The sequence below is a fragment of the Stenella coeruleoalba genome (assembly GCF_951394435.1).
Source record: "Stenella coeruleoalba genome assembly, chromosome: 11".
Lineage (NCBI taxonomy): Eukaryota > Metazoa > Chordata > Mammalia > Artiodactyla > Delphinidae > Stenella > Stenella coeruleoalba.
In genome coordinates this window covers 27,922,397-27,934,577 of record NC_137157.1, presented here as the reverse complement: position 1 = coordinate 27,934,577, position 12,181 = coordinate 27,922,397, and the positions used below count along the sequence as shown (strand labels likewise).

Sequence of the window (12,181 nt, the reverse complement as noted above, 5' to 3'; positions counted from 1 at the left end):
CCAGCCTCCGAAAGAAAGTGGCCTCTTTTATGAAGCAACTCCTCTTAAGATGAAATTGTGAAACACATACACACACGCATACACGCACGCATTCACACACACACACACATCACACAACGTAGTTTTTTGGTTGTTTTTAAGACTGGGAACAAAATTACTAAGCAAAATTTCCCAATGAACACGTCTCTCTTTTATTTTTAAGGACAGAGAAAGGCAAAGTGAAAAAGGAGCCTCCCTTATCCTCCTTCCCTTCCCCCTCACAGCCCAGACTCAAAACACTCATTCTGAGGATGGAGCAGAGGTGGAGAAGGTCAAGAAAATGAGGCCTTGTCTATTTACTGGCTCTGTAAGGAACTATTGTGGCGCAGCAGCTGTTCTTACTCCTTAGGAAGCCCTGCTTGCAGTAGACAGGGAAGGGAGTGTGTGACACTGGTGGGCAGGGGGCGTGGGGAGTAACATCTAATATTTTCTGCACCTCAAGAAAGATGGGCTTTGTTCTCAAAAAGAGCAGAGATCCTGTTTCTGTTATCAGAAACTGGTTTTAACCAAACACAGTTGGATAGTGTGTGTGTGTGTGTGTGTGTGTGTGTGTGTGTGTGTGTGTGTGTGTGTGAGAGTGAGTGTAGGGGGATGGATAGAGGAGAGAGAGACAGAGAGAACAAAGTCACAATCTACTCAACCTTTCATTCTGCATTTTTTTAATGCAGAAAAAATTGAAAAATTTCAGCCAAATGAAAAGCAGTAAACTGGTTAAGAAAGACTTTATGACTAAGAGAGGACTGCAATGGAAAATATGTAAAAAGAGAAGTTAAACCAGCTGGCTTATTGGCTTTTCCCCCTCTTTTCACTTTTTTTTTTCTTTAGTTTAAATGAGGGGAAAATGTACTGAGTAAATATCCATTGCTTCTCCTAGTATTTAGCCCTAACAAAATTCTTCACAGGACTTAGTTTCGTGGATTTCTGGGGATTAGGTGTGAACGTGACATTTCACCCCTGGGTCACAGGCCACTTCCTGCCCCATATTGTAAGTAAAAGTTCTCGCTATCCCGTGGGTCTCCTGTGTCCAGGAGTCAGGGTAGGAGTGGGGAATGGGGGATGGGGGGAGCTCAATGACAATCCCTCCTCACATGATTCTATTGTAGGAATACTTCTCTTCCCATTCTTGTATCATATTCAGGAATCTCAAAACTCTATTACAAAGTACATATTAATTAATATTTCCAGCTTATTAATTTATTCATGCACTCAATAAACATCATTTAAGCACTTTCTAGGTACTGTGCCTTGTGTTAACTGCTGGGGAAACAAAGATAACTAAAATATATTCCCTGACTTATATGTCCTCAAATAAGCAGGAGAGACAAGATATCCAGACCAATAATTACAGTAAGTTCTAGAACACGGAGGGCAAGGAGGGCACCCAGGAAGTAGTGATACTGGAACTGAGTTTTTTGAGCTAACTAGGAGCATACCAGAAGACCAAGGAGAGGAAGAACAGTCCAAACAGAGGGAATAGCCATGGAAAACCCTTGTTTTCTCCACGGGTAAGGTGGGAAGTCTGCAAAAGTGTACTCTGATTTGGGTTCTAGGAACTGAGGATGAAAAACGGAGTGAAATGGGATAGGACTGGCCCATGGAGTTCAGAGTTTGAAACCAAGGAGCCCCCAAAGGCAGTATTCAGGAATAAAGGCATGATTAAACCCAGTGGAAAATAATACCCATTCACAATCCTAACGGGACCAAGTAGGAAGGCAAAAACCAGCAACAGCAAAGTGGGAACTGGAGGAAGCACAGGTTTGGGGCTGGGGTAGGAGGGAGAGCCTGGAGAGAAGCACAGAGCTATAGGGGATATTTAGAGGCAGCCTAAGGGCATGTCTGGAGTGAGGGAGGGCAGTGTTAAAGGCACAGAACCTGTTCAGGCAGGTATGGAAGCAAGACAAAGTGTATCATTGTGAGGGAGTTAAGGTCAGTCATCATGACTGATGTCCAGACGATTGAAGAGGATGGTAGAGAAGAGGCAGTCAGGGCCTCCATGATGAGGAGGTACCCTCAGGGGACTGAACATCATCCTCCCAGCTGGGATTTCCCATAGGGTGGCATGGGCACCACTGGCAGTTATCAATGTGTTGATTCATGGTTTACAAACAATATTTTAAAGATTTTTAGGAAGTTCCTTAAAAAAAACTAAAAATAGAGCTACCATATGATCCTGCAATCCCGCTCCTGGACATATATCCAGAGAAAACCATAATTCAAAAAGATACAGTCACCCCAATGTTCATTGCAGCACTATTTACAATAGCCAAGACTTGGAAGCAACCTAAATGTCCAACAACAGATGAATGGATAAAGAATATGTGGTATGTTTATACAATGAATATTACGCAGCCATAAAAAAGAATGAAATAATGCCATTTGCAGCAACATGAATGGACCTAGAGATTATCATACTAAGTGAAATAAGCCAGACAAAGACAAATATCATATGATATCGGTTATATGTGGAATCTAAAAAAAATGATACAAATGAACTTATGTACAAATCAGAAATAGACCCACAGACATAGTAAACAAACTTATGGGAACCAAAGGGGAAAGGGGTAAGGGGGAGGGATAAAATAGGAGTTTGAGAATAACATACACATACTACCACATACAAAATAGATAACCAACAAGGACAAACCATGTAGCACAGGAAATTATACTCAATATTTTGGTAATAACCTATAAGGGAAAAAATATGAAAAAAAACACATATGTATGTATAACTGAATCACTTTGCTGTATACCTGAAAACTAACACAACTTTGTAAATTAACTATACTTCAAAAAAATTTTTTTTAAGATTTTTAGTAGTTTTGTATTTATTTTTATACAAATTAGGAAAATATGTACATAGCACCTCAAATCCAAAATTATATGGATACAAAAACTGCTTAAGATGAAGTAAACATAGATAGTACCACAGTGAGCTGATCTATAGTAAAAATTAAGAAAATACAAAAGATAGCATTAATACAGATACAGCAAAAACTTGAGAAGGTGGCCTATAAATGACTAAAGTTTGAAAATGTTGGTAATAAGCAATGGGGAGCCCGTGAAAAGTTTTAGGTATTGGACTATATCCTAGAACATTGTTCTTGCAGGGGCAGGGGTAGGTTGGGAACTAGAGGTATCTGTTAAGGGGGACTGCATTTCCCTTCCAGAACCATTGTAGACTCTACCTACTTTTTGAGTTCACGTTTCAATATAAACTCTAATTTGAACTCTGAAGTCCTTAGACAATTCTGTAAGAACCACCTTTGAATAATTTTAAATACCTATGACTTTATTTTAATTTTGAACAACTGGATTATATATTTAAGTGAATAATTTTGGTAGAAATGTGCAGTGGTCAAAATGACTTCCATGGTGTGGAGTAATGAGATACTAACCATGTCTACCGAATGCTAGTAAATCTGTGTCCCTGTAATTTTTAAGTTAATTTGATTTACATAGACCTGGTGACATTTTAAAAACTATGTCTGGTACATTATGTATTAATCATGATTTTTTAATTTTCTATATTTCATGATAATTTGACATCTGGGGGCTTTGTGAACTGAGGAGGAACTGCCCATCCCAAGATTAGCTAATTCCTAGAGATATTAAACAATTTGCTTGTAAGCATACCTTTTATATGCAAACCAACCCATCCTAAATCCAACCCATCCTAAGCCATCCAAAGTATGCTTGTAAACATACCTTTTATATGCAAACAACCCACTCTAAGTCCATCCTATGGACTCCCACCCACCTCCTTTTATCAGACACCTGCAGTCTGGGACACTACCTGGCTGCCCTCAGTCACCCCAAAGCCGGGTACTGGACAACTAGAGATCACTCCCATAGCCCAGAGTCTGCCAAAATTATTCAAACTATTCCATCCTAAGCCTGCTCAGCTGCTTACCCAGCTTTCCCGTTCTTTCCCAAGAAAACCAAAATAAAAGTTGTTGCCATGCCTTCCCCTCGCTCCTTCTGCCTCCTGACCAACCCTGGTGCTTCTACATGTGGTCTTATGCATGTCTTGGTATGTCTCTTCTTCTTGGGAACTGTAAGCAAAAAAATCTTTTTTCAAGAACAGTTGTCTCTGCGTCTCATGTAGTGAAAAGCCATCTACATTAACTATCTATGGTAATCATCCTCTCATGCAGTCAAGGATTGGATTTGTAAGAAATTTGAGCTCAGAGTAACTTACACATTGCAAAACGACACTAAGGGCTGCAAGGCAGCATTATTTCTTGATTCCAGGAAGAAATCCAAAAAGGACTTTTTCCCAGCCAACATACCCATTTTTCCATATCTTCCTACATGAGACGTTGTTTTTGTATGCCAGGGTAAATTAACTGCTGTAACAAGTAACCCTAAATCTCAATTGCTTAAGATAATAAAATTTACTTCTTAATCACCAAAATCCAGTGCAGGTGTTCATAGTTGGACAGCTCTCCTGGCTGCCTCCGTGACTTAGTAATCAAGTATTCTTTCATCCTGTTATGCTGCCAGTTTCAAAACGTGGTCTCCAGGGTCACCAGAGAAGGTGAGACAATTATGGAAAAGGCCTATCAGATACATACTCAACTTTAGGCACAAATGACAATCAAAATGTCTACATACATTCTATTGGTGAGAAGTAGACACATCCCCCTACCCCTTCCAATGATGCCAGGGAACTAAGAAATAGTCTCTAGCTGGGCAGCCACTTCAAAGCAACCACTCTGCACTAAAAAAGAGCTCAAACCTTTCATAGTCAGCTAAACATTTTTCATTAATTCGAGACATGTGACCCAGGCCTGCATTCTGGTGACAGAGTAACTATGGGTTGGTCAAGTGATAATGTAAAACAGTGGTTTTTAACTGCTTGGGGGGTCATGAATCTTATAAAATGTATGGACTCTCTCCCTAGAATAACATATAAGCATAATAAGCACACACAATTTTCACGGAATTTCAGGAGCTTCATGGATTCCCTGAAGCCGATCACTGAAATTATTAGAGGGTCATAGATCTATACTCTTGGTGTAGTTGAGATTATTTGGCTTGGGTTAGATTTTGAATAGTAATGTAAATCATGAACCATGAGCCAACTTAGATTTTTTTCCTGCTAGATCGAGTTTTTAAATTTCAATGCTAGAACTAAGAGATTCAGAATATCAGCAGTGTGTCATCCAACTTTTAGATGCCAGTTTTGCACTGAGCAGAAATTCTTATCTCTACTACTGCAAAAGACTTTATGGTGATATCCTGCCATCCGTTTGCCACTCTCCAATCCATTCTACATGACAACCATAGTGACATCTAAAAATTCTAATTTTTTCACGTCACTCCCTCTTAAAGACCTTTCAGTGGATAAAGACCTAAACCCTTAACATGGCGTACACGCCCTGAATAAACCCTTCCTACCTGATTCTCACATTGTTTGCTGCTTTGTTTTTTTGTACTCCCTCCAACTTTACGTTTGGTAGTATATATATGTCCATGCCACTCTCACTTTGTCCCAGCTTACCCTTCTCCCTCCCTGTATCCTCAAGACCATTCTCTAGTAGGTCTGCATCTTTATTCCCGTCCTGCCCCTAGATTCCTCATGACCTTTTTTTTTTTTTTTAATTCCACATATATGTGTTAGCATACGGTATTTGCTTTTGTCTCTCTGACCCACTTCACTCTGTATGACAGTCTCTAGGCTTCATTCTTTATATAGTTAACTGCTACTCTTCCTTCAGATCTCAGCTCAGCTGTCATTTCTTCAGAGATGCCTTCACAGAGACATAAAGTAAGTCAGGTCTCCTGTATGTTCTTAGAGTACCCTGTAAGCTTTCCTCTTAGTGAGCATCATGGTTTATAACTATGTGTGATTATTTGATTTGTATGGGCCACTCCCACTAAAAGGTAAGGTCCATGAGGGAAGAAACTGAGCACCTGGTGCCACAACTCAGCACCTGGCTTAGCACACGGACTGTAACGGGAATTCAACATTTGTTGAATATTAGATGAATGAGGATGGATGAATGAATGAATGAAGAATGTTGCCTATGTTTTACTCTATATCTTGAGAAAGAAAAAGCTAAGTGATAAAGGTCTTGAAACCAAATTATTTTCTCATTCTGAGAAGTGAATAGAATAACCAAGTCAGTAAATGGTATAATTTTAAGGAACTTCACTGTTAGGCAATGACTTTACTGTGTGGCATAGCAACCTCTTCTCTTAGATGATGTCTAATCCAATAGGAGAAACAAGCAGTAAAACATGTGTCTATCATTATTTTATATTTACCACAAAGAGAAGGGCTCATGGAAGAGGACTATCATACAAGGAACTGGTAAGTAAGAGATTATTGGATTAATCCAGGAAGGCTTCCTGGGGGAGATGGTCCTTTGGGTATAGTTTGAAGGCCTCTTTATGACACTTCTTTAATTGAAATATATTTGATTGCCTGAGTGCCAACAAAAGATTTTCCCCACAAATCTTGCTCCCCAGCTTTTCTGTGTTGCTGTCACAAGGATAAAGCTATAAGTTATGAGAAAGGCTGAAAGGCAAAGATTAGGCTGGCATTTTAGTTCCCCAGCAGAGAACAAGACATTATTTTAATATATATATATATATATATATATATATATATATATATATATATATATATATTTTAATTGAAGTATAGTTGATTTACAATGTGTTAGTTTCTGGTGTACAGAAAAGTGATTCAGTTATATACATATATATGTATGTATATATATTCTTTTCAGATTCCTTCCCATTATAGTTTATTACAAGATGTTGAAAATAGTTCCCTGTGCTAGACAGTAGGACCTTCCCCTCTGCCCCTACCCCACTTTCCCCTTTGATAACCATAAGTTTGTTTTCTATGCCTGTGAGTCTGTTTCTGTTTTGTAAATAAGTTCATTTGTATCATTTTTTAGATTCCCCATATAAGTGATATATAATATTTGTCTTTATCTGACTTACTTCATTTAGTATATAATCTCTAGGTCCATACATGTTGCTGCAAACGGCATTATTTTATTCTTTTTATGGCTGAGTAATATTCCACTGTATATCTACACCACATCTTCTTTATCCATTCATCTGTTGATGGACATTTAGGTTGTTTCCATGTCTTGGCTATTGTAAATAGTGCTGCAATGAACACTGGGGTGCATGTATGTTTTCAAATTAGAGTTTTCTCTGGATATATGCCCAGGAGTGGGATTGCTGGATCATATGGAGAAAAAGACTTTAAACAGTTGTGTCTCATACTCTCTCTGGTAGATTTTATTGTTTTTCAAAATAGTCACTGTGTCTCCATGTGGGAGGATTTTACATTCCTGTAAGACTCGGTTATGTGATTTCCTTTGGCAAATGACACAGCGGTGGAAGTGACATATGCAGAAGCTTTGAGAGCTGTTGTGAGGTTCCACCACCTCTCTTCTTTCCCTCTGACACAAAGCCCATCATGTCCTCAAATGAGGCTCTATCAACCTGGATTTCAAGGTGGTGAGTATAAGGCACAGAGCCACGACTGACCTCCAGCCAACATGTAACATGACCAACACATTAGCTTTATTTCTGTAAGACACTAAAATTTGAGGGTTGTTTGTTACTGCAGCATTACCCAGTAAAAGATGACTGATACACTTTCCTTCACAAAAAGTATATATAATTCAACTCAAATTTAGAGCTTTACACCTAATGAAAGAATGATCATTCTTATCTGGATGGATCATCTACCATTTTTATCCAAATGCACGGCTTTAGGAAGGTACAAATGCAGTCGTGAGAGAAAAAGTGGAATTCTCAACCATTGGAGCCAATGGACTAACCTCTGAATTCACTGATTTGAAAGCTTGCCTTGTAGCTTTCTACTGAAAGTCCAGGAGGATTCCACTTTATATAGAGAGGAACACTAACAGTAGATTCATGACAACTAGATGAGGATTTCCTTTCTTGGGAAGGAAAATTGATGAAAACAAATCTTCTGAATTACACGAGAAAAACAGGAGTCAGAGCTCATCATGATATCATTTTTAATAGTAATATCTCATAGAGAAATAAAAAGAAACGTTTTCAAGACAAAATTAGTTTATAAAAATTTGCTAAGTTCTTGCTTAACATTCCTTCCTCCTCCTCCTCTCCTCTTCTTCCCATTCCTGCTCCTTTTCCCTTCTCTGTGTTTCTTCCTTGTCCTTTCCTCAAATCAACTCATGGCCATCTTTGGAAGATGCAAAGATGATAGATATAAATAGATGTAGACATCCAAAGAAGATATACAGATGGCCAAAAATCACATGAAAAGATGTTCAACATCACTAATTATTAGAGAAATGCAAATCAAAACTACAATGAGGTATCACCTCACACTGTTCAGAATGGCCATCATCCAAAAGCCTACAAACAATAAATGCTGGAGAGAGTTGGAGAAAAGGGAACCCTCCTACACTGTTGGTGGTAATGTAAATTGGTTCAACCACTATGGGAAACAGTATGGAGATTCCTTAAAAAACTAGAAGTAGAACTACCATATGATCCTGCAATTCCACTCCTGGGCATATATCCAGAGAAAACCATAATCTGAAAAGACACATGCACCCCAATGTTCATTGCAGCACTATTTACAATAGCCAGGACATGGAAGCAACCTAAATGTCCATCAACACAGGAATGGATAAAGAAGATGTGGTACATATATACAATGGAATATTACTCAGCCATAAAAAAGAATGAATATAGCTGATGCACTTTGTTATAAGGCAGAAACTAACACACCATTGTAAAGCAATTATACTCCAATAAAGATGTTAAAAAAAAAAGAATGAAATATTACCATTTGCAGCAACATGGATGGACCTAGTATCATACTCAGTGAAGTAAGTCAGACAGAGAAAGACAAATATCATATGATATCACTTATATGTGGAATCTAATTTTTAAAAAATGATACAAATGAACGTATTTACAAAACAGAAAGAGACTTACAGATATCAAAAACAAACTAATGGTTATCAAAGGGGAAATGTGGGGGGAGGTGGGTAAATCAGGAGCTTGGGATGAACATACATACACTACTATATGTAAGATAGACAACCAACAAGGACCTACAGTATAGCACAGGGAACTCTACTCAGTATTCTGTGATAACCTATATGAGAAAAGAATCTTAAAAAGAATGAATATATGTATACATATAACTGAATCACTTTGCTTTACACCTGAAACTAACACAATTTTGTAAATCAACTATACTCCAATAAAATTAAAATAAATAAATAAATAGACATACAGAATGATAGCTATATCCCTATTGAAAGAAAAAGATTAAATATACATTTATTTCTAAGAGTTCATAATTCTAAAACATTAATAAAAGAACTTGCTTAACCCTAAACCTCTAAAGCTTGAAAAGCCCTCTAAAAACCGCTTGAAATTCGAGGGGTTTTGATACTTTCTTTGAAGTATGCCAAAGTGTACTCTCATTTCCCAGTGTATTCTCATTTCCCGCTCCGCAGCATGTGGGATCTTCCCAGACCAGGGCACGAACCTGTCTCCCCTGCATCGGCAGGTAGACTCAACAACTGCGCCACCAGGGAAGCCCGAAATGTGAATTTTTAAACTAGAATTAAAATTCAAAACTGTAGGATATCTCTTGGAAATTTTAAATCTAGTAGCAATAACAAAAACAAAGTTTTATTAGAAAAGCTTAAAGTATGCTCATTTTTCCCCCTGTGCTATAGGAAAAAGAACTTGCTACTCACATATCAAGCTACCAAGAGAACTCCATAAATTATTTTCTGCTCGGGCTAACTTTGCATTACTCTTACCCATTCTGTGTACTCCTTAAAGGATTATCGTAAGGTACACAAAAGAAAGACATGGTTTTATTGCAAAATTATCTCTAAACCAGAAGTGCTGACCTAATTTGACTTTTCTTCTTATCAGACAATGTTAAATGTAATTTTCCCTATTATTAAATCTGAATATAAATTAAGAGCTATTGCTTAAATATACATATCACGTCACTATAAAATTTGAAACTGAGTCTTATAAACACTCAAGAGAATTAAAACATACAAAGAATTACTGTTAGATCAAGTAGCCACCTGTTAGATCAAGAGACCACAAACTCAACACTGCTTCACATCTATGCAATTTTCTTGATGTAGTACTTACTTTTTTGGAAATTGCCTTCATAGCAATGCATTTACACAATTAAATTTAATCTTATTATTATAGTCATACCCTGTGTTTCACCAAAAGCCTATTGCCTTTTTTTTAACCATTGATGTTTTTCTACAGACTCAGCTCCTGATTATTTCCTACTATTAAAAAAAATGAAATTAAAAAAAATGAAATTTGTCTTCAAAGGGCAACCATCTGTTACCAACCAAGATCACTTGGAAAGAATATTAATCAGGTTCTTTAAAATATTTAAAGAAAATTTGATTAGCCATGGCAAGAACATCGGGATAAGCGCATGGCCTTCCAATCTTTACTACAGGAAGAGATTGCTTTCATCAATATGAACACACTCTGGCACACTTCTTAAAAATCAGTCTTTTTCATTTGAATAACCAACGTCATATAGTTTATGCTTGTACAAGTATACCTCTAAGTTTTTTCTATAAGGTGGTTTGAAGCCAAAGCTGAAAAATGTTCTGCTACACATCTTAGACTATTACTTCTTTTATTCTTTGTGTAGAAGGAGCAGAAACATTTAATCTGTAATGATTTTCATCTGCTCAATGCAGCCACAATGCCAACAGATCTTAGTTGATTAATGCTTGAAATATAAAAATTCAAATGTGTACTCTGCATATATGTGTGCGTGAATATGTGTGGCTGGGGATGCGGGAAGGTTATTTGTGGTTTAATTATTCTTAGTAAAAAAGTTTCTTCAACCTGCTCCAAGACAGCAATTCCAACTAATCTGCGCTAGAGACTTTTGGGGCATTTGGAGAGGAGAGAAGGCCTTTAATTTCCCCTTTCTCCACTAGCCTACATCCTCTTTACCTCCTCCAGATACCCTGGCTCAGCATGGGTTACAGACATCAGAATCTCCTCAATGAGTAGGTTGCCCTTTCCACCTGGAGCTAGGGCTGCTGTCTGAATGGGAATGGAAAAGCTGTGAGCAACACCTAAGAAAGGACGGTTCCCTCTTTCTCTTAGAACTCCACACTGAAAACCTAGAAAAAAGAAAAGGGGCATAGGAAAGTAGACCCATATGCCAGGTTGGTGGGCAATAGAATGTAGGAAAGGTTATCAGAAGACGCCCTGGAGTTAAGCTAGCTGGGATTGAATTCTGACTCTGAGCTTCCTTTGTGAACCTAGACAAGATCTATAAATTATCTGTGCCTCAGTTTTCTCATCTATAAAATGGGTATAATACTGCCTATATTATAGAGTTATTAGAACAGTTCTTGAAACCTGATGAGCACTCAGTTGATATTAACTAAAATTATTATTAATAACTATCATCTACTGAGAGCTTACTGTGTTTCCAAGTGCCCCATTAATATAGCTCACACTTCCCTTAGAATTCTTCTCATGGATTTCCACTTTCCAAAGTGAAATCAAATCTCAACTATCTATTTAATGGTGATGTTTCCTTTCTTTGGTTAGCACAATCATTGGTTGATAGTACACAGAAATATGTCATTTTAATTTTTTGTAACAGTAAATTTTACATTTTTCAACACACATGCCAATTCCTTGAATATATAAAATGAGAATTTAACAATCATGAAAACAAATTTATAGCCTTACTCACCCCTACTGCACCTTCATTCTATTCATTCTTCAGTGTCAACCAAGACAACTCACATCCTAAGAGAAAAGACAGGACAGAAATCAGAGTCAATGCAACCCATTCTGCCCAACTGCTAAGCATGGTTACTGAGCTAAATATATCCATGCTCTATGGCAGTGAGAAGGATTGAACATCCTGCCAAGGGAGCCACAGTTATGACAGCAATTGTGAAAAGCTGGCGACCTTGCTGGAGACTGCGAGGGAGACCAGTGCTAGATACTTCGTGAGCTGTCATGGACGGAGTGCAGGGCCTATTTAAGGAACCAAGGCTTCAGTGAAGAAGCCTTATCCTTTTGTAAATGAAAGGGCAGAGGCTTCCTTCTAACCCCCTTAGCGGCTTTCTCCAAGCTG

At 37.8% G+C, this 12,181-nt stretch overlaps 1 long non-coding RNA gene across 2 annotated transcripts in view; it reads right to left on the bottom strand.

Moving 5' to 3' along the window:
• The window catches only part of LOC307194793, a 474,472-nt gene that overhangs the window by 271,437 nt on the left and 190,854 nt on the right, over positions 1-12,181 (bottom strand). For both annotated transcript variants that reach the window (XR_013830629.1, XR_013830630.1), the window contains one exon: positions 11,792-11,847. This is a non-coding gene — a long non-coding RNA (uncharacterized lncRNA). The remainder of the gene's footprint in view (positions 1-11,791; positions 11,848-12,181) is intronic.